The sequence below is a fragment of the Suncus etruscus genome, chromosome 15 (genome assembly GCF_024139225.1).
Source record: "Suncus etruscus isolate mSunEtr1 chromosome 15, mSunEtr1.pri.cur, whole genome shotgun sequence".
NCBI lineage: Eukaryota > Metazoa > Chordata > Mammalia > Eulipotyphla > Soricidae > Suncus > Suncus etruscus.
This window is the reverse complement of record NC_064862.1, coordinates 23,652,064-23,674,634: the sequence shown is the minus strand read 5'-3', so window position 1 is coordinate 23,674,634 and position 22,571 is coordinate 23,652,064. Positions and strand designations below refer to the sequence as shown.

At 41.3% G+C, this 22,571-nt stretch overlaps 1 protein-coding gene across 1 annotated transcript in view; it reads right to left on the bottom strand.

Moving 5' to 3' along the window:
- The window catches only part of TAOK3 (TAO kinase 3), a 199,321-nt gene that overhangs the window by 122,921 nt on the left and 53,829 nt on the right, over positions 1 to 22,571 (bottom strand). Inside the window, 1 exon segment of the mRNA XM_049788899.1 lies at positions 1,359 to 1,460. The gene's annotated coding sequence lies outside the window, so the exon portion shown is untranslated.

Genomic DNA, 22,571 nt, shown 5'->3' with positions numbered 1-22,571 from the left:
GTCACTTGGAATAGCTAAAACTCTAAAAAAAATACCCCACTACAGGAACAGAAGTATATGATAGGATTCAAGAAAACAGTACCTAGATCTTCAAAATGGCTGGGCATAGTACTGTGCAGAATCCTAGCCAGAAAAGAAAATCTTCTGATTTTTGTTTCACTTAATTTTCTTTCTAATTTTGTTTGTTTGTTGATTGGTTGGTTTTTTGGGGGGCTGCACCCACTAGAGCTCAGGGGTTACTCTTGGCTCTGCATTCAGAAATAGCTCCTAGCAAGCTCAGGAGACCATGTGTGATGCTGGGGATCGAACCTGGGTCCATTCTGGTCAGCCACATACAAGGCAAATGTCCTACCGCTGTGCTATCTCTCTGGCCCCCTAAGAAAAAATTTAAAGCCATGAATCCCCTACATTGTAGGTCATGATTGAGAACAATAAAAATATAAGGAAATGATTGTGTTTTGGGGCTAAGCATGACAAAGCTCAGGGGTTCCTCCTGGCTCTGCACTCCTCAGACAGTGCTCTAAAGACCATATATGATATCAGGGAGCATACCCAAACCGAGTTAGCTATGTGCAAGGTAAGTACTCCCACACACTTGCCCTATCTTTCCAGCGCCCCCCAAATAAAACATTTTATAAAAAATATTTTATCCTGGGCCCAGAGAGATAGCACAGCGGTGTTTGCCTTGCAAGCAGGCTATCCAGGACCAAAGGTGGTTGGTTCAAATCCCGGTGTCCCATATGGTCCCCCGTGCCTGCCAGGAGCTATTTCTGAGCAGATAGCCAGGAGTAACCCCTGAGCACCTCCGGGTGTGACCCAAAAACCAAAAACCAAAAAAAAAAAAAAAAAAATTATCCCAATTCTATCACTCCTTATTTTTTTAGTTTGTTATTCTTACAAATAGAAAAACTCTTTTTTTGTTTTGTTTTGTTTTGGTTTTTGGGCCACACCTGTTTGACGCTCAGGGGTTACTCCTGGCTATGCGCTCAGAAATCGCCCCTGGCTTGGGGGGACCATATGGGACACTGGGGGATCGAACCGCGGTCCGTCCTATGCTAGCGCTTGCAAGGCAGACACCTTACCTCTAGCGCCACCTTCCCGGCCCCACAAATAGAAAAACTCAAGCCAGAAGCCTTGCATGTACCTGATTATGTTTAATTCCAGACACCCCACTTGGTCCCCCCCTAAGCCCTGCCAGGGGTAACCCTGAGCCAGGAGTATGCCCTGGATACTGCAAGGAGTAGTGGCTTCAAAATAAAACAACAACAGACAGAAACATTCATTATAAAAAAAAGAAAACACAGAACAAAGGATTTATTTTCATTGTCTAGGAGAAAATGGTCCATTGGTGGACATACCTTTTTGTAAATGGCACAAAATATACTGTATTATTCAGATTCATCTTAGTAGCAATCGAGTGTTCTCTTTCATACCTTCAGTATTTTACAATTGAAATGGACCTAGAAAAGAAAAGAATAAAGCATATCTTAGGAGCCAGTTTTGAAAATCAGTAAGGTCTAATATGGCTGATTTAAATATTTACCGGACTAATACAAAATTAAAAATATTTTCTCCATCTGCTTATGGGTGGCAATAAAAGGTGAAACTTCACCAATAAAAACACAGGCTCCTCCTTTGCAAACTGATATCAAGATAACATGTCACTGGATTTCAGAATTTATACTGAGACTTCTGCTGGTTTGTCTGAATCCAAGAAAGTTCAATAGAGACTATACCAAGAGGCAGGGATAATCTGAAGGCATGTGTGATGCTACCGACTGTCTGTCAGGAAGGGTCATACTTTGAATTGCTTTGCCAATAGCCTGATGCTTTATATTGAAGCATCTGTCTTTCCTTTTCTAAGTTCTTCTATAACCAATCTCCACATCTGGAAACAATGATTATTCTTTTTTCTCTCTCTTTTTTTTTTTCTGGATCTATTACAAACGTCACCCTTATCAACACTATTGGTGGGAATGTAAACTTGCTTAAACTCTGAAAGGACTCATCCAAAAAATTAAAAAAAGAATTGAATTTTCATAGAACACAGTGAAAATTTAATTCTACTTCTGCTTCATGGCATATCCTCCATGGCCCCAAAATATGATATCAGAAGAACATTTGCGCTCCTAAGTTCACTGCAACATTATTCACAAGAGATACAATTATCTGAAAATTATCTAAATGTCCAAGAATAAATATATTTATTCAAATATATACACACGTAACACAAAAGGCAATACTACAAAATCATGTCGTACTTTATAGAACAGACAAAAATCATCCAACTTGCTGCTGCATGGATGAAACTAGAGGTCACCATGCTGAGCGAAGTCAGAAGGAAAGAACAGACAGATGAGGCCTGAAGAGATAGCACAGTAGTAGGGCATTTGCCTTGCATGTGGCCAACCAGGGAGGGACCCAGTTCAATTCGTGGCATTCCATATGGTCCACCAGCCTGCCAGGGGTGATTTCTGAGTGCAGAGCCAGGAGTGAGCCCTGAGCTCCACTAGGTGTGGCCCAGAAATCAATCAAAGATTCAATAAATAAATAATAACGTTTAAAAAAAAAAGAACAGATAGTGAAAAATCACAGTCCTTAAGACTTTGAGGACCCTAGTTGGAATCCCTGGCCCCACATATAGCCTCCAAGCACCAATAAGAGTGAATACTGAACCAGGAATGAGTCCTGAATACAGCCAGGTATGAACCCCAAACCAAACAAGACTAAATTATTATATTTCTGGTCATATATTTACAATAGTGTTAGTTAACAGTTTTGCTGTTCACTCACCACCACCACCATCACAGCACTTAATACCTCAAACCAATGTTCCTTGTTACTTCTGGTTCCTCTCTTCCCAACCCCATGTCCACTCCCTGGCTTGGTATTTTCAGCTCTGTAATCCTCAAAGAATATTTTAAGGAGCCACAACCACTCACAACTGCACCCCCACCATTGGAAACAAAGACTGTATCCAGCGCTTTCTGGAATTATTAAAGCTTGTTTTGTTTTAGGGGTGCAGGGATATATCTCAAAGGTAGAATGCATGACCAGCTACAGGTCAAAAGTTGGATCACCAATGCCATCAGAGTGCCCTCTCCTGGGCATCACAGCCGTATGAGTGTGAGTACTGGAATTAAGTGTGCACTCTCCAAAAATACTGGAACCAAATATGGAAACACCACAAGTGGGCCACTTCTGGGCATGACAAGAAATACAGGAAGGAAAAGGAACAGGAGTGAAAAATCATTTTGTTCTGCACACCTATATATGATCTGCAATGTGTTGTAGAGTGTCTGCTGGGGTGGTTTTCGGAAGTCAAATTATTGGGTAAAGATTAAATCATTTGAGGTGTGAAAGAGATAGTCTTCTTTGCATGCGGCTGACCCACATTCAATCCCTGGCATCCCAGATAGTTCCCGAATCTGCCAGGAGCAATCCCTGAGCACAGTATCCTCTGAGCACTACTGGGTGTGTACCTCCCCAAAGAATAAAACAATTTGAAGGGCTATACATCAAAATAATCTTTGTAGGCCAGAGTGATAGCACAACGGTAGAGCATTTGCCTTGAATGTGGCAGACCTGGGACAGATTCGGGTTTGATCCTCGGCATCCCATAAGGTCCCCTGAGCCTGCCAGAAGTGATTTCTGAGCACAGAACCAGGAGTAATCTCTGAGCACTAATGGGCTTGGTCCTAAAACTTAAGAAAAAGGGACTGGAGAGATAGCATGGAGGTAAGGCGTTTGCCTTTCATGCTGAGGGACGGTAGTTTGAATTCCAGCATCCCATATGGTCCCTCATGCCTGCCAGGAGTGATTTCTCAGCTAGAGCCAGGAGTAACCCCTGAGCGCTGCTGGGTGTGACCAAAAAAAACCAACAAAAAACCAACAAAAAAAAAAAAAAAAACTTAAAAAAAAGTTCTTCATGTATATATAACTAACTCTGGAGATGAAGGCCTTGATGGAAGGGTCTAGGGAAAAAAACAAACACCTGTCCCATTTATACATTTTCTTGCAAAGGATATACTAATATTCTCCCATCTTTATAATTAGGAACTAGTTCTTTTTCCTATTATTTTTCCTCTGACTCTCTGGCCATGGAATGCTTTAGGTTAAATAGAAATTTAAAACTCTCCTGAATTCAGCATGGCATTTTTCCTAACCATCAGCAGATCAATAACTACAAAGTCTGCGTATCTAGTCTGCTAAGCTAATCTAACTAGAGAATCAATGAACTAGTTTTTCTTTTCCTGTGATAGTCAAAGAACACTTGCACAACTTCTAAGAAAGTTGTTTTAAATAAGACATTGACCAACAACCTCATGTCCTGAATGATTTCAAACACCGGTGACAAACATGCCTAGAAAAGTAAAAACAACTGGTGTTGAAGTGATAGCACAGAGGCAGGACATTTGCCTTGCATATGGCTGACCCAGGATAGGCCCAGGATGCCCAGGATTAGATCCCCTGCATCCCATACAGTCCCCTGAAATTTCCAGGAGCAATTTTTGAGCTAAGTGTAACAGAGCTAAGTGTAACCCCTGAGCACCATCAGGTGTGACCCAAAAACCAACCCCCCCCAAAAAAAGAAAAGGAAAGTTATAACAACAATAGTTCCATGGGTAGGACTGACCGGGGTTCAAACCCTGACACCCTATATGGTTCCCCTCTACCCCCGAGCCCACCAAGAGTGGGCCCAGCCAGAGTGCAAAGCCAGGAATAAGCCCTGAGCATCACTGGGTGTGTCCCAAAAATAAACAAAAAAATTTTTTTTCTTAAATTGGGGACATGAATGCTTAGAATTTTTCTTCTCTCTAAATCTGATCACCTTCAAATATGCCCTCTCAATTTCCAGTTACATGGTTCTATGTAAGATTTTGAGGACTTGGGGCCAGAGAGATAGCATGGAGGTAAGGGGTTTGCCTTTCATGCAGAAGGTCAGTGGTTCAAATCCCGGCATCCCATATGGTCCCCTGAGCCTGCCAGGAGCGATTTCTGAGCATAGAGCCAGGAGGAATCCCTGAGCACTGCCGGGTGTGGACCCCCTCCCCCCCCCCCCAGGAAGGCCTTAACTGTTTTGTTCACTTTTTGGTTCCTGGCTGAAATACTATTTTTGCACTTCAGGCTGGTAACTGGACTCATAATTGTTCTGTTTTCTGTCTCCTTTCTTTGGACCTAAATGTCTCTTGGATGTCACCTGTCTTCCCTTTTTGGAAACAGTTCTTGTAATAGTTCATCTTCTCTTGGTTGCCCAAATGAATGTTTTTCCTCCATGCCTCTGTAAAAATCCCTCTCTCTGAAGGCAGGTAATTACCCAAATTTCTATTATGGCTTCAAGTTATAACACTGGACAGTTCTGGCCTATATTCTAAACCCAAGTCTCATATTGTTTTAACTTTATTTTTATTTCTTTATTTACTTTTGGTTTTTGGGTCACACCTGGTGGCGCTCAGGGGTCACTCTTGGCTCTGTGCTCAGAAATCACTCCTGGCAGGCACAGGGGATCCTGTGGGATACCGGGATTCAAACTACGGGTCCGTCTGGGATTGGCTGCATGCAAAGCAAATGCTCTACCGCTGTGCTATCTCTCCTGCCCTTAACTTACTTTATTTTGACACCAAAGACACAAGGATATTCAGAATACAGTTGCTTTCTTATTCCAGATACGTTGATCATGATTGAGTTTCAGTCATACAACGTATAATACCTTTCACCAAGGCACATTTTCTGCCACCAATGTTCACAGTTCTGAGTTCCATATTTTTTATTTTTTTATTTATTTGGTTTTTGGGCCACAACCGGCAGCACTCAGGGGTTACTCCTGGCTCTGTGCTCAGAAATCACTCCTGGCAGGCCCAGGAAATCAGATAGGATGTGGGAATCAAACCAGGTCCCTCCTGGGTCGGCCACATGCAAGGAAAATGCCCTACTGCTGTGCTATCTCTCCAGCCTTAACACAAATTATAGTCACTGTGAATTTACAAAGTTATTCATGATTGGGTTTCAGGCCCTACGTCTGAACATGGATCCTTCACTGGTGTCAAGTTCCGTCCACCTCTCCACCCATCTGTTTTTACAAGAGGTGCTTTTTAAATTGATCTATTTTGGTTTTGATTTTTCACTGTGGTTTATAGAATTCTTTACCACCTTTCAGCATCTCCTCATCCACCATAATCTCTGTTCTCCTCCTGTCCTATCACCCAGCCCATCCAAATGACAATTTCCCCTTGAATACCAATTCTCATGTTCTTGGCTTCCATTGTCTGGGCATTCATTTTCCCATCATTATGCTCTTTATACCCTGCATCGGAGAGAGATAATTTTGTGTTGGTCTCTCTCCCTAGGACTAACTTCACTCAGCAAGATACTCTCTATGTCCCTCCCTGGACAGCAAATGTCATGGCTATCTTTTCTTGTGGTGGAGCAATATTCCCCTGTGCCTATGTACCATAGTTTCTTCATCCACTCATCCATTCATCTTGGACATTTAAGTTGTGGATTGGGCTGGCATGAAGATGGGGGTGTAGATGTCTTTTCTCCACTTTGATCTTGGGCCCTTGAGGTATAATCCAAGAGGCAAAATTACTGGATCATATGAAATCTCAATTTCCATGTTTTTTTTTTTTAGGAATCTCCATATTGTTTTCCAGAAAGGCTAGACTAGACAGCATTCCCATCAGCCGTGAATGAGAGTTCCTTTCTCTCTACATCCCAGCCACAACTAGTTGTTCTTGTTTTTTGTGATGTGTATCAGTCTCTGTGGCATAAGGTTATTGTTCTGATTTGCATTTTCTTGATAATTAGAAATTTAGAGCCCTTTTACATGTGCCTTCTGGCTGCTTGTATTTCTTCTTTGAAAATGTCTCTGTACATCTCCTATGGTATCTTTAGAGAGCAAATGCTCTAAGAAAATTTTCCTAAAATCCTTTCTTTTCCATTCAAGTCTTACACTAAAATTATCTTTAAATTAATTCTTCCTTCAAAATAGGAATAAGGACATTTTCTCCTCCAAAACAGCATTCTGGACTCAGTAGAGGGGCCAGAGCGATATCACTATGGGCCAGGCATGTGCCTTGCATGTGTCCAACCTGAGTTTGATCCCTGGCATCCTATAAAGTCCTCCAAGCCTACCAGGAATGATTTCTGAGTGCAAAGCCAGGAGTAACCCCTGAGCACTGTTTGGTGTGACCCCAAATAAAAAAAAGAAAAAGACTCAGTTGAAGGGGTATGAGGGGATATGAGAGGTTGATACCACATTTTTTAGGTGGAGGCCCAGGTTTAATCTGGGTGTTTCCCTTAGCAAGATTGGGAGTGACCCCCAAGCACAGAACCAGGACTAGCCCTATGAACTTCCCAGATGACAGGTACCCCCGCCCCCAACCAACTCCAGAAGATGCAAGACACAAGGTTACATATTAAAAATGTCTCCTCCTCCTCCCTGACCTCCTACCACCCCAGGTATTACATCCATGTAATGAGAACTAAGACTGATCAAGAATGCAGTATTTCAAGTCTTAGGCCCTTGGGCCAATGCAGCTAAGCTTTAAGTGGAAGATTTCATAAGAGCTGTGCAACTGAAATAACTTTCTTCCCTCATTATTCAAAGAAATGGAAATTTGCCAACAGAGATAATCAAATAAATTATTTTTCATAGAACGTTCTAATTTAATATAAAAAGGAGTACTTAATAGAAAGAAAAAAAGTGTAAATATTTCCCCTAATTTCCCTTTTTCCAGAAATTTTCAAAAATGATTCACAGAAGATGTTAGGTGTTGTAATCACACTAAATGCATTAAACCACACTAAATCCAACAAGAAACTTAAAACTACCTAGAATCAAAAGTCCAGATGACAATAAAAATGAGTAAGAATTAGAATTCTTCATAGTGGAAATAATAAAAAAGATCAGACATCACAATTAATTTTTTTTTGATAACTAAATCTCAGAAAAGTTTACTGTCAATAATCGCTATAGCTATGCAGTAGCATTTTCTTTCCTTTTTTTTTTTTTAAATGTTTTAAAGAACATTCATTATTGCTTTTGAACACGACTACTTTTAGAGCCAGAGTAAGGCACTTGGCCAACCTGGGTTTGACCCACATGTGGGTCCCCCAGCACTAGCAGGCATGATCCCTGAGCACTGCAATAGGAATAGTGAGTCTTGACTGCACAGTCAGGGGTGGCCCAGTCATCCCTCCCTGAAAATTTAGAAAAACCATAATTAAAAAAGGAAAAACGAATCAACACTTATTTTTATGTATTATAGTCTTTAAAGATAGAAGTCACTTTCATGAGCAGTTCAGTCTAACCAACACAAGGCAACCTATGTCATTTAGTCCATGTTCAGCATCTGCCAGGCACTGTGCCTGACCTCCTCTAAACCTGAACACAAATCTTCGGGATAATTACTATCATTGATCTCTTCTCACAGATCAAAATCTGGGACCTTGCTTTGCAGAACGCCAGTGGCAAAGCTGGATTTCAAATCTGGACATCTCACCTCTGGGCCAGTCTCTGAGTTACTCCAGTTTCTGCTTAAGTAAGTGTCTGAAAATTTTCAGAAATAAAAATAGTTTGATAAGTGAGAAAAAATTGGAATCAGAAAGGTAGTAGGTAGGGCTTTTGCCTTCATGCTACTGACAGAAGTTCAATCCCTGGCATGACATAAGGTTGCCTTGAGCCCCTCCCTGAGTGATCCCTGAGCATGGAGCCAAGAGTATACCCTGAGCACAGCTGGGTGTGGTCCAGAATACATCCCCGCAAAAGAAAAAGAAAGAAAAAATTCTATGTTATTCTAAAACACAAACTGTTTTAATCACTTTGATTTGTTAGGTGTAGGGCAAAACCAGAAGGCCAAGTTCTTCATCTAAAACTTTCTTTTCATTTTGTTCTTTAAAATTAATGTGCAACATAGGGCTGGAGAGATAGCACGGAGGTAGGGCATTTGCCTTGAAAGCGGCAGAACCTACATGGACCCGGGTTTGATCCCCAGCATCCCATATGTTTCCCTGAGCCTATGAGGAGTGATTTTGTAGCACAGAGCCAGGAGTAACCCTTGAGCACCGCTGGGTGTGGCCCAAAATAAAATAAAAAAGAAACAAAAAAACAACAACACCATTATCACTAAGAACTTCAATTTAAGAAGCCTAAAAATTCTTTTATATATATATTGGTTTTTGGGTCACACCTTGCAGGGTTCAAGGGTTAATCCTGGCTCTGCACACAGAATTCATTTCTGGCAGGCTCGGGGGACCATATGGGATGCCAAGATTCAAACTACCATCTGTCTGCATGCAAGGCAAATGCTCTATCACTGTGCTATATTTCCAGCTCCTAAAATATTTTTTTAAGACGGTAGAAAAGTTTATGGAAAGAAGGAAGTTGCCATGTGGGGAAGAACTCAGCATAGTACCATGTTCTTCTGAGGCAGTCTTGATCAGGGACTTTCAGAGATGCCCTAAAATAGTTTTCTTTTAAAACCTAAAACTCAAAACTTCACAGGGCTAGGGTGCTAGCACAACAGTAGGGCATTTACCTTGCACCCAACATACCCAGGACAAACCGAGGTTTGATTCCCAGCATCCCATATGCGCCCTCCCTCCAAACCCTACCAGGAGTGATTTCTGAGCACAGAGCTAGGAGTAACCCCTGAACCTCCTGGATGTATCATCCAAAAATAAACCAACAACAAACAAAACAAACAAAAAAAGCCCTAGAAATTATTTTAAGTCTCACATGTGAACATTTCATGAGATAGCAACAAGATCTGGAACATATAATGGGGCAATGACCCACATAACTGAGTTGGGGGTGAGTGAGAGGGAGGGAAGTTGGGGGTCCTGAGAGAAAGGTACAGTGGTGATGGGATGATGGGGAAGGTGGTAGAATGGTATCCATCAAAAATTATTAGTAATAGTGTTGCAAACAAAAAAATAATCTTACTTAAAAAAAAGGAGATGCAAAAAAAAAATTCACAAGTACTTTGAAAATCTTGCCTAATTTCTAAAGCTGAAAGGATAACCAACACTTTAGTCATTCACTTTTAATTTTGCTTTGCCACGGGCAGATCGGGCAAACATCCACACGGGCTGGCAAAATACATGTTATAGCAGTGGACTTTTGTTGGAAGTTGCTTCATGCTGTTTCTGCAATTCTTTTTCATGGGAATTACCTTTTTCAAAAGTCTGTGAACCTGGGATCAGAGAGACAGTGCAGGGTTATGGTGTTTGCCTGCATACTGACCTAGATTGATCCCTAGTTCTGCCATGTCCATGTCCCCCTTTCAAAAAAAATTTTTTTTTTGAAATTATATTTTTCCTAGCTAATAGATGGTTAAAAAAAAAAAAAAAAGGAAAATCAATGTTAAATTCTTTTTTGTTGTTGTTGTTGACCACACCCAGCAGCACTCAGGGGTTCCTTCTGGCTCTGTGCTCAGAAATCGCTCCTGGAAGACTCGAGGGTCTATATGGGATGCCAGGGATCGAATCCAGGTCCATCCCAGGTTTGCCTTGTGCAAGGCAAATGCCCTGTCGCTGTGCTATTGCTCCTCCCTGCAATGGTAAATTCTTTTGAAAAAAGGAAATAGCCTGGTTTCCCTGGGTTGGAGACATGGTCCAGTTGGTAAAACACAGACTTTGCATATTCGAGGCCCTAAATTTGACCACTGGCACTATAGCACTCAGGAGCACAACTAGGAGAAGGCCAACTTCTCTCTCAACAAAAAAGCAAACAGTCTTCTACCAACTAGCTAGGAATATTTCCAAATTCTTAAATTCACTTTATTTGGTAGAGAAAGAAGAGAAAGAAACTAAACTTAAAAATACTCAAAAGTATGTTAGTAACACAATCAAAATTTATTCTTAAGGTGTAGGAGGGAAGAGCAGATAAATTTCCTATTGTAAATTTGGTCTTGCTTCCCAACTTTCTTTTACGAGGCCCCTAAGGTAAATTTTCTTTTCTTTTTTAATTTTTGGTTTGGGGCCACAACCTGTATATACCCTCCCTTCTCTGGCCCCAGTTATTTTTTTTCTAATATGAAGAGAATTAATAGTATCACTTAATATTTAGTCAAAAATATGCTAAAGATGAGTGGCTAAAGAAACTGTGGTACATCTACACAATGGAATACTATGCAGCCATCAGGAAAAATGAAGTCATAAAATTTTCCTAGACATGGATGGACATGGAAATGATTATGCTGAGTGAAATAAGTCAGAGGAAGAGAGACAGACACAGAGTAATCTCACCTATCTTCGAGATTTAAGAAAAATAAAAGACATTATTGTAATAATGCCTAGAGACAAGAGATGAGGACTGGAAGGACCACCCTCTGGTTTGAAACTTATCACAAAGAGTAGTGAGTTCAGTTAAAGAAATAATTATACCGACAACTATCATAATGGGACCCGAGAGATAGCAGCACAACGGTAGGGTATTTGCCTTGCAAGCAGCCGACCCAGGATTGGTGGTGGTTCAAATCCTGGCATCCCATATGGTCCCAGTGCCTGCCAGGAGTGATTTCAGAGTGCAGAGCCAGGAGTAACCCCGAAACAAGATAAAAGTATCATGGCACTGGAGTAACAGAAATACAATGCCTACCTCAAAGACAGGCAGGGGGTGGGGGAAAAGGGAGATCTGGGGCATTGGAGGTGGGAAGGTTGAACTGGTAAAGGGGGTGTTCTTTTTCTTTTTTTTTTTATGAATGAAACCCAACTACAAACATGTTTGTGATCAAGGTGCTTAAATAAAGATATTACTTAAAAAATAAAAAAATTATAAAAAGAAAAGAGTCTCCCCCAAAAAATATACTAAAGAGGTCAGTGTGATAGTATAGGATGAGGGTGTTGGCATTGCATATGGCCAACCTGGATTCTATCCCTGGCATCCTCTATGGTCCCCTGAGCACTGCCAGGAGTAGTGTCTGAATGCAGAGCCAACAGTAACCCCTGAATATCAATAGGTGTGGCCTCCAGAAACAAAATGCTACACAGGGGCTGGAGAGATAGCACAGCAGTAGGGAGTTTGCGTTGCACGCTGCTGACCTGGGATGAACCCAGGTTCAATTCCCAGCATCCCATATGGTCCCAGAGACAGGATCAATTTCTGAGTGCAGAGCCAGGAGTAACCCCTGAGCCCCTGGCGGGTGTGACTCAACAATAAAAACAAAAACAAAATACCCCAAATTCGAGAGCAGCTGCAGTGATAAGTATAGTGGGGAAGATGATTCAATGGACAGTGCTAAAATGTAGCTCCAATCCCAGGTTGGGGTCACCCCAGACATTCCCCTGATGTGGAAGGTGTCTTCACCATCTCTGGGCATCACTTGCCCCTATTCCTTTGCTCAAAATAGTTTTCTCCTCCTTTGGAAGTCAAAATCCTTCTGCTCCTTTAAGACCCAGTTACATTCCACCTCTGTTCCTTATCCCAGACATTTGCAATTCAGTTACCATGGCGCTTTATTTTCACTGAGTTTACTGTCAACATCTTTGTTTCCTCATGACAAAGTAAATTCCTTGATCTTTTTCTTCTGACAGAAGTGATCCTTTTTCCCTACATCCCCCCACTCCCCCCACTCCCAAATGAAGCCCAGGTTCCTATAACATGCGAGACCTGGATTGTACCACTAAGTCACATCCCCAGTCCCTTCTTTTTCTATTTTGCTCTTTGCAAAAAACCAAAAAAAAAAAACACAGTAAACATACTGATTTAAACAAGCTGAGTTAAGTTGTAGTTTCAACTTAATTTTTTGAGGGGTGGGGGGGTTGGGCCATACCCAGTGGTGCTCAGGGATTCCTCCTGGCTATCTGCTCAGAAATAGCTCCTGGCAGGCACGGGGAACCATATGGGACACCGGGATTCGAACCAACCACCTTAGATCCTGGATCGGCTGCTTGCAAGGCAGACGCCACTGTGCTATCTCTCCAGCCCCTCAATTTAATTTTTTATTAGCAACTATTTATGCTATACCTACTATGTGCAGACCTAAGTATTTGGGAGAAAATAAGAAGGCCTGGGCACTTGAGGACAGCAAAAACAAAAGTCTTATCCTGTAAAATTTGAATTTTATTTTATTTATTTTAGTTTTGGTTCATTTTGGGGCCACACCTGGCAGCACTCAGGGGTGACTCCTGGCTCTGCACTCAGGAATCACTCCTGATGGTACTCTGGGAACCATATGATATGCTGGGGATTGAATTTAGGCCAGCTGTGTGCAAGGCAAATACCCACCATTGTACTATCTATTGCTCCAGCCGAACCCCAGCCCCGGGAGCTTAAATTTTAGGGGAGAGGAGACAATTAAGAATAAACACTGGGGGGCCGGAGAGATAGCATGGAGGTAAGGCGTTTGCCTTTCATGCAGAAGGTCATCGGTTCGAATCCCGGCGTCCCATATAGTCCCCCGTGCCTGCCAGGAGCAATTTCTGAGCATGGAGCCAGGAGTAACCCCTGAGCACTGCCGGGTGTGATCCAAAAACCACAAAAAAAAAGAAAAAAAAAAAAAAAAGAATAAACACTGGGCCCGGAGAGATAGCACAGCGGCATTTGCCTTGCAAGCAGCTGATCCAGGACCTAAGGTGGTTCGTTCGAATCCCGGTGTCCTATATGGTCCCCCGTGCCTGCCAGGAGCTATTTCTGAGCAGACAGCCAGGAGTAACCCCTGATCATCGCCAGGTGTGGCCCCAAAACAAAACAAAACAAACAAACAAAAAAAGAATAAACACTGGGACCCCAGTGATATCACAACAGGGAGGGCATTTGCCTTGCACGTGGCTAACCTGGGATGGACCCAGGTTCGATCCCTGGCATCGCATGTGTTCCCTGAGCCTGCCAGGAGTGATTTCTGAGTGCAGAGCCAGAAGTAACCCGAGTACTGCTGGGTGTGACCAAAAACAATTTTTTTTTAAGTGTTTCTGGGTAAGGGATATAGTTTAAAAAGTTAATGTACATGATTTGCATTCTGGGACTCCAAGTTGAATCCCCAGCACTGCATGATGCCCTGAGTGAGTACTGTTGGGGCATGGAGAAACCCAAAACCAAAACATAAAACACACAAAACTCATAAGTGTTCACTTTTTTGTGGCCGACAACTGGGCAAAACAATCAATTCCAATACAAAACAAATTCCTAAAGGTCTCTGTTGAGAAAACTGTATTCGGAGGCAATGGATATTTTTATTATATATATGTTAATATACATAATAAATAATATACTGTTAAAATATAAACAAATATCATTTGTTAAATAATATATAATATAATAAATAATATAATTTGCTCTCCCTTCCCTCAGCTCTATAATTAAAGCTTAATATGCACAAATCAAATAGGATTACTGGGCAAGAAACACTTATTGCACCAGGGTCTGAATTATTTTGAGGCTGCTTCTAGGATATTGGCTGAAACAGCATCAAAGCAATGCCAGGTCATTCTTCTGCTGATAAGAAAATTGTGAAGATTCTGGAAACAAGGCTGGAGTGGTGGCACAAGTGGTAGGGCATTTGCCTTGCCCGCATTAACCTAGAACGGACTGTATTTCGATCCCCCAGGATTCCATAATGATCCTCCAAGCCAGGAGCAATGTCTGACCCCAGGAGTAACCCCTGAGCATCACCGGGTGTATCTCCCCCCCCCCCAAAAAAAAACCCCACAAATATTCTGGAAACAGCAAGTAAGAATCAGCCATGCAAATGCAGGGGTGTTCCCCTGAAAAACAATAGTTCCATTTTCTTTTCTTTTTTTTATTTTTTGGGTCACACCTGGCAGCACTCAGGGGTTCCTCCTGGCTCTGCACTCAGAAATCACTCCTGGCAGGCTCAGGGGACCATATGGGATGCTGGGATTCGAACCACCGTACTTCTTGATGCAAGGCAAAAGCCCTACCTTCATGCTATCTCTCCTGCCCTAATAGTTCCATTTTCTACTGAGCCCAGAGTCAGAAGAGCAAAAGAGCGGGGACCCCAAAGCTCCAGAGATAGAAGGTGTGAAAGAAAGTCTCTGTTCTGCTCAGCCGCCTGGCGGGTGTCCAGTTGAATTTGCATCTGTCTGAGTGGTCATTTCCGAAAGGCTGAGAAATGCAGTGTGAACTCAAATAGCAAGTGATAAAAGATATAATGCTGAGAAGGAGAAGGAGGGAAAAAGGTGGGGAGAGAGAGAAAATTTGAGAGAGGGGAAAGAGAAAGAGGGAAACGGAAAGAGAAAGAGAAAGGAGAGGGAAAGAAAGAGAAGAAGGGGAAAAGAAAGTGAAAGAAAGGAGAGGAAAAGAAAGAAAAAAAGAGATGAAGAGAATGAAGGAAACAGAAAGACAGAAAGAAGAGAGGGAAAGAAAGAGAAAGGAGGAAAACAGAGAGAAAGAAAAAGAGAAGGAAAGAAAAAGACAGGGAAAGCGAGAGGGAAAGAGAGAAGAGAGTGTGGAATGCCACTGATGAGAAAATGAAATCTCAGGCAGAAAACACTCAGAACTTATACTCATCTAGTAAAAAAGAAAAGAAAAAAGAAAAAGAAAAAATGAAACCAGAGCAAGTTTTCTAAATTATCTCATAACATTAAATTAAACATAAAACATTAAACACACAAACACAGTAAATACATTAAACAAACACACTACAAGATTCTTAGTAGATTAAAGGTCATTTTGTTTGTATCCTAGGCATTGATTTAAAAAAAAATTACTTTTTCTTCTTGAATTCTGCTTTCTATTCAACGACTATGCATCTATCTAAGGTCTATGGATTTCCTCACTCTCTCAGGTTCCTCCCTTCCTCTTTTTTCTTTTTTTGAAACAAGAAAAAAACTCCACCCAAAACAAAAATCAACCCCACACCCAATTCTCTTTTGTATAGCCAGTAAAAACCAATCCAGTTCTTCGTTCAGTAGTGAATTTTACACTTTTATGCTCTTTCCACGTATGCAGGGATTTCTCTGGTGGTTGACCAACATTAGACATGATAATGTCACAAGTAACTGAAGAAAATGTCACCACCAGGAAGATTTGATCAAAGTGACAAAGTGGTGGAAACATGAAAGCAAAACAGCTTTTTTTTGGGAGGGGGGCCACACCCGGCAGTGCTCAGGGGTTACTCCTGGCTATCTGCTCAGAAATAGCTCCTGGCAGGCACAGGGGACCGACCACATGGGACGCCGGGATTCGAACTAACCACGTTAGGTTCTGGGTCGGCTGCTTGCCAAGGCAAACGCCGCTGTGCTATCTCTCCAGCCCCCAAAACAGCTTTTTGATGGAAGTTAATAAACACATATATAAAATACACTGCATAGCGTGCATTATATCCATCAGAAATTTGACAATAAAAATTAGCTTAACTTTTGTTGGAAATGTTAGTGTCTTTCTTATTATATGACATAGAAAATGTTTTTCTAGTGACAAGGCTAAAATTAAGAGAGACACATGAAATTTCATTCTTTATACTGTGTATTTTATAAGATTGTAGAAAATGACAATAAATCATAAATTAATACGCCAACCATGATCAAATGATAAATTTGGATATAAAATCAATCACTCTTGTTTCTTAATCAAGGAAGTCTAGTTATAAAAATTTATTGACAACTACTTTTAAAAATAATTTTGTAAATAAAAACAGCTCAGAGGGTTCTGTTGATACTCTTGAATAAAATATTATGAAATATTGGGCCAGAGCGGTAGCACAGCAGTAGGGCATTTGCCTTGTACAAGGCTGACCCAGGACAGGCCTGGGTTCGAGCCCCTGTGTCCCATATCGTCGCCCAAGCCAGGAGCAATTTCTGAGCACATAGCCAGGAGTAACCCCTGAGTGCCACCAGGTGTGGCCCAGAAACTAAAAAATAGATACATATTATGAAATATTATAAAATATCATAAAATAAAATATTATGAAATATTTTGAATAAAACATTATGCTAGAGCTTATATTTCATATATATTATACATGGTATGTTGAAACTTTTTTTGTGTGTGTGTGGTTTCTGGGTCACACCCGGCAGTGCTCAGGGGTTATTCCTGGCTCCAGGCTCAGAAATTGCTCCTGGCAGGCACAGGGGACCATATGGGACGCCGGGATTTGAACCGATGACCTCCTGCATGAAAGGCAAATGCCTTACTTCCATGCTATCTCTCCGGCCCCAGTATGTTGAAACATTTTTGACCACTATATGACAACATATTACTTATATGGTTAGAATTTTTCTTGAAGCTAGAAAAATTCATCAGTGGTGACTGAACAAAGATACTTACATTTTTTTAAACATACAGTATTAAAAACTACAGACATAGCCGGAATATATCAGAATTTTTCTTTCTCAAACTACCTGTTCCCTTTTAATTTCCACAAATTGTAGGTAAGTGGACAAACTTAAAATTCAAAAGCCTCTTTTAAAATGTGTGCTCTTGATTTTTTTTTTCCTAGTAGCTCTCTTTTGTCCTTCTGTCCCTATGCACCAGTCTTCTAGGTGGGTGAAAATAAAACAATAAAGCATGATTCTGCAGGGATCAAGAAGCAAAAGGAGGGCCCGGAGAGATAGCACAGCGGCGTTTGCCTTGCAAGCAGCCGATCCAGGACCAAACGTGGTTGATTCGAATCCCGGTGTCCCATATGGTCCCCCATGCCTGCCAAGAGCTATTTCTGAGCAGACAGCCAGGAGTAACCCCTGAGCAACGCTGGGTGTGGCCCAAAAACCAAAAAAAAAAAAAAGGAAGCAAAAGGAGTGACCTGGGCTGGCTGTCTGTCCCCAACATTTTGGGCCTGTCCACACTGTGAGGTCAGGCGGTGGGTGGGAGAGCAAAAGTCTTGGCAGAACTAGGTCGAGGGCCCCAGCACTTCCGAACGAAGGAGCTGAAAGAACCTGCAGGTTCGGGCACTGGCAGCCTTTGGCACTCACTGCCTGGCTTGTCGTCATGCCAAGCGCTGAAGAAAGTGAAGCGTGCCAGACAAGATGCTGAGCTCGAATGCAACTTGACCTCCCGGTGTCTCTCTCTGCCTCACAGTGTAGGCCGAGGGACTGAACTAACTTCTCCATGAATTCATTTTCTCATGGGAGAATCGGGATTTTTTTTTTAAATTAACACCACATCCTCATGATTTGTTATAAAGCTCACACAAGATACAGGTTTTTATATATCTATCATCTATACTTATATAATGTGTACATTATATAAATTTGTTAATGTGTCATTTAAAAATATAAATAGATATCATTTAAAATGTAAATATTTTAAGTCATAGAATATATAAATATATAATTAAATTTATTAATGAACACCCTATCCTCATGATTTATTTTAAGGATCACACAAGTTAGTGTCTTTCTCATAATGTGTAACATATCACTATGTATATATACAATATAGATTACAATATTATGATATATGATATCTTACAATATATGATCTATTGTAATTGCATTACAATTATGTAGTATATCATATAATAATTAATATATATTATATAAAAATATAATATATGATTATTCTATACACATGATACATTTGTGATTATTAATACAAATTATTATTATTTTGTATTATTATTAATACAAATAAAGACTTCCTATTTCCTGGACGTACAAACACTCTTGCAAATGGCACCCTCTTCGCTGTGGAGGGGTCCTGCTAGTGATGCTTGGCTCAGGGCTGCAGGCTAGAGATGCAACGCTGCTTGGGCCTGGCGATGTGGGGGACCATTAGGGGCATTCCTGGAGGTGCTGGGAGTGGGTTGAAAAACTCATCATTGCCCCATCCTTTGAAAAAAGGACGGTCCCTTCTTTAGTTTTTGTTTTTGTTTTTGTCTTTTGGGGCTGCATCTGGCGATGCTCAGGGGTCATTCCTGGCTCTTTGCTCAGAAATTGCTCCTGGAAGGCTTGGGAGTCCATGTGGGATGCCAGGGGATCAAACCATGGTCTGTTCTGGGTCAGCTGCTTGCAAGACAAATGCCCTACCATTGTGCCACTGCTCTGGCCCCTAACTGGCATTTTCTTAAAGGAACATGGGTAATACCGTTCTGATGCCTCTGAGAAGCCCTTACAGAAAAGATTCCACATGTTGTTAAGTTTATTCCTGAAGATAATCACCTTTTTTTTTTTTTTTTTTTTTTTTTGGTTTTGGGGCCACACCTGGCACACTCAGGAGTTACTCCTGGCTCTCCGTTCAAAAATCACTCCTGGCAAGCTAGGGGGACCATAAGGGATGTTAGGGATCAAACCCAATTCTGTCCCAGGTTGGCTGTGTGCAAGGCAAATGTCCTACTGCTGTGCTATCACTCTGAGATCTTATATTCCTTCCTTTTTTTTTTTTTTTTTTTGAGAGAAAGAGAGGAGAGAGGGAGAGAGGGAAAGAGAGGGAGAGAGGGAAAGAGAGGGAGAGAGAGAAAGAGTGGGAGAGAGGGAAATGAGGGAGGGAGAGAGAGAGAGAGAGAGAGAGAGAGAGAGAGAGAGAGAGAGAGAGAGAGAGAGAGAGAGAGAGAGACTGGATGTCATGGAAATGTCACTGGACAAAACTCAGAAATCTTCCACCTGCCACGGCCAGTTCTTCCCCAGACCTTGAAGCTGTCCCTTCCATTGTCCCTTCTGGTCTGGGTTTTGGGTTCCACTCAAGGTGCCTCCTCCTGGCTCCCTGCCAGGGTTGCAGCCAGCAGTGCTTGGGCTCTGCCCTCAGGGACCACTCTTGGCAGGCTCTGAGAACCAGCTGGGGCACTAGGTCCGAACCTGGGTCTGCCTCGTGCAGGGGAAACAAAACCTTCCCCCCTGCATTGTTGTTCTGGACCCTGGTCAAGACCATTTTAATAGGAGATACATGATATATTTAATTTTTCACTTTTTTACAAAATAGTTTATTGATTCATTGATTGCTTGGTTTTTGGGCCACACCCGGTGATGCTCAGAGGTTACTCTTGGCTCTATGCTCAGAAATCGCTCCTGGCAATCTCAGGGGACCACATGGGATGCCAGGAATCAAACTGGGTCCATCATGGGTCGGCAAATGCCTTATGGTTGTGCTATCTTTCCCACCCCAGATATATTTTAACTTCCCGTCTTTAAAAAAAAAAAAAAAAAAAAAAAAAAAAAAACCCTCATTCCCTGTCTTCTCTGCTTTTACTTCATAATATAGACAACTTTCCAACTCTGGACTTAACTAAATGTATATTTTCTTCCCTCTTCTAAAAGAAAGTAAACTTTCGGTTTTTGTTTGGGGGCTACACCCTACGGTGCTGAGGGCTTCCTTCTGGCTCTGTGCTCAGGGATTACTAATGGCAGGACTCGAGGGGATTATATGGAATGCTGAGGATCAAACTGGGGTCAGCAAGCAAGAGCCCCATCCACTAATGGGTCTCCAGCCCTCTAGAAAATCAACATTTTTAAGGACAGTTTTAAAAAAGGTTTTTTGCAGGCGCTCCAGTCCTTTGAACTGACTGACTCTCTAGCCCCTAAAACAATGTTTCTTTTGCTTTGGCTTAAATAATCCAGCCCAGTTTTCTTGTATCTGACTATGGAGATCTTATTTATATATCTTATTTATCATATTATTTCAGATCAATTGATTTCTTTTTTGGTAGGTTAGTTGTTTTTTTTCCCAGATTAAGTTTATAGTGTTTATAGAAACTGGAGGAACATATTTTCTTCTTCCTGTTTTATCATTCTAATACTACCTAATTTAAAAAGGGGGCTGCTGGAGCAATAGCACAGCGGTAGGGTGTTTGCCTTGCATATGGCTGACCCAGTACGGACCTGGGTTCGATCCCATATGGTCCCCCGAGCCAGGAGTGATTTATGAGCGCAGAGCCAAAAGTAACTCCTGAGCATCACTGGGTGTGCCCCCCCCAAAAAAACCCCAATAAATTAATACTACCTAATTAAGTAGAATTAAGTCCTCTTTTTTTTTTTTTTTTTTGGTTTTTGGGCCACACCCGGCAATGCTCAGGGGTTACTCCTGGCTGTCTGCTCAGAAATAGCTCCTGGCAGGCACGGGGGACCATATGGGACACCGGGATTTGAACCAACCACCTTTGGTCCTGGATCGGCTGCTTGCAAGGCAAACACCGCTGTGCTATCTCTCTGGGCCCGAGTTAAGTCCTCTTGACACTCTGCTCTTTTCGTCTGCTATCATGGCCAACCTCTATTTTCCAAGGAGTTTTGGATCCGTTTTGGAGAAGTCGCTTTCCACACTGCTTTGTTTGGAAAGGATTGAATAAACGATGGTTTTGAAGGTGTTGAAATGGCAAATAGTATTTTTCAAATAAAATTCTTTGGTGAGACCAGGAACTATATAAAATAGTTCAGTGATCCAAATGCCAGAATTATTTTTCATTCCCTGAGAGGGAAATTTCACTTAAAAAAACAAAACAAAACACATAAGTAGGGCTGTCTTCCTTATTTTTACTCTTCAGAAATGTCACCATTTAGTCATATTTCCCATACTGAAGTCCACAGTACTTAAAGACCTCGTGGATTGTTTTAATGTGGTAGACTACAAAATAGATTAATTCAAATAAAGATATTATATGAGTTAGTTTTGAAAATTTTTAATTTTAATTTTTAATGGAGCCATTCTGATTTATGACTTTGGATTTTTTTTTGTTATTCCTACACTTCTCGGTATGATATTTGATTGATTCCTTCATAACTCAGTTTAGGAAAATTATAGTGATCCATATGTACATTAAATAACTCCTATATATTATTTAACAAGTTTGCAAATGGTCTCTAAAAAATGAGCCAGGATTGGCTGCAAGCAAGGTAAAGCACCTCCATCCCTTTACTCCCTTCAGCACCATGAATTGATTTTTGTGGTCTATTCTTTATTTGTGGGTGACATTAATTATGTCAATAATTTGTATCATGTCTCATCGTGACATTTTATCCTTCATGCACTTGGAACTTTTATAAATTCCATAAAATGGAAATCCTTGTGTCTAAACTGAACATGTCTAAGTCCTTTTATCCAGAAGACATTAATGTTTGTTTTGGAATGATTCCTTATGCCTAGAACAAGTAAGACCTAGTGGCAGGTTTACCTTTAGAAAGTAATTATTTTCATACTCTGGACTTCTTCATTCATGAATTATAAACTAAATATACCTAGCAGTAAACTTGGGCTCTCAAGATTTAATATCAGATCAATTTTTTTAAAACAAGTGTGTTTCGGGGCTGGAGCAGTGGTGCAAGCCATAAGACATCTATCTGCCTTGCGTGCTCTAGCCTAGGATGAATCGCGGTTCGATTCCAGTTATCCCAAATGGTCCTCCAAGCCAGGAGCAATTTCTGCGCACATAGCCAGGAGTAAACCCTGAGCATCACCGGGTGTGGCTGAAAAACCAAAACCAAAACAAAACAAAAATAAAATAAAATAAAATAAAAGGAGTGTGTTTCATGAAAATGGAAATAGTCAACACAGTAGCCACTAACCGCTTGTTGAGCTACTGGCTTCCAAATTTAATTCAATTTCTTTTTATTTTTGGTCTTTGGTTTTTGAGTCACACCCGGCGGTGCTCAGGGGTTGGTTACTCCTGGCTCTGTGCTCAGAAATCTCTCCTGGCAGGCTCAGGGGACATACAGGATGCCCTCGACTGAACCTGGATCCTTCC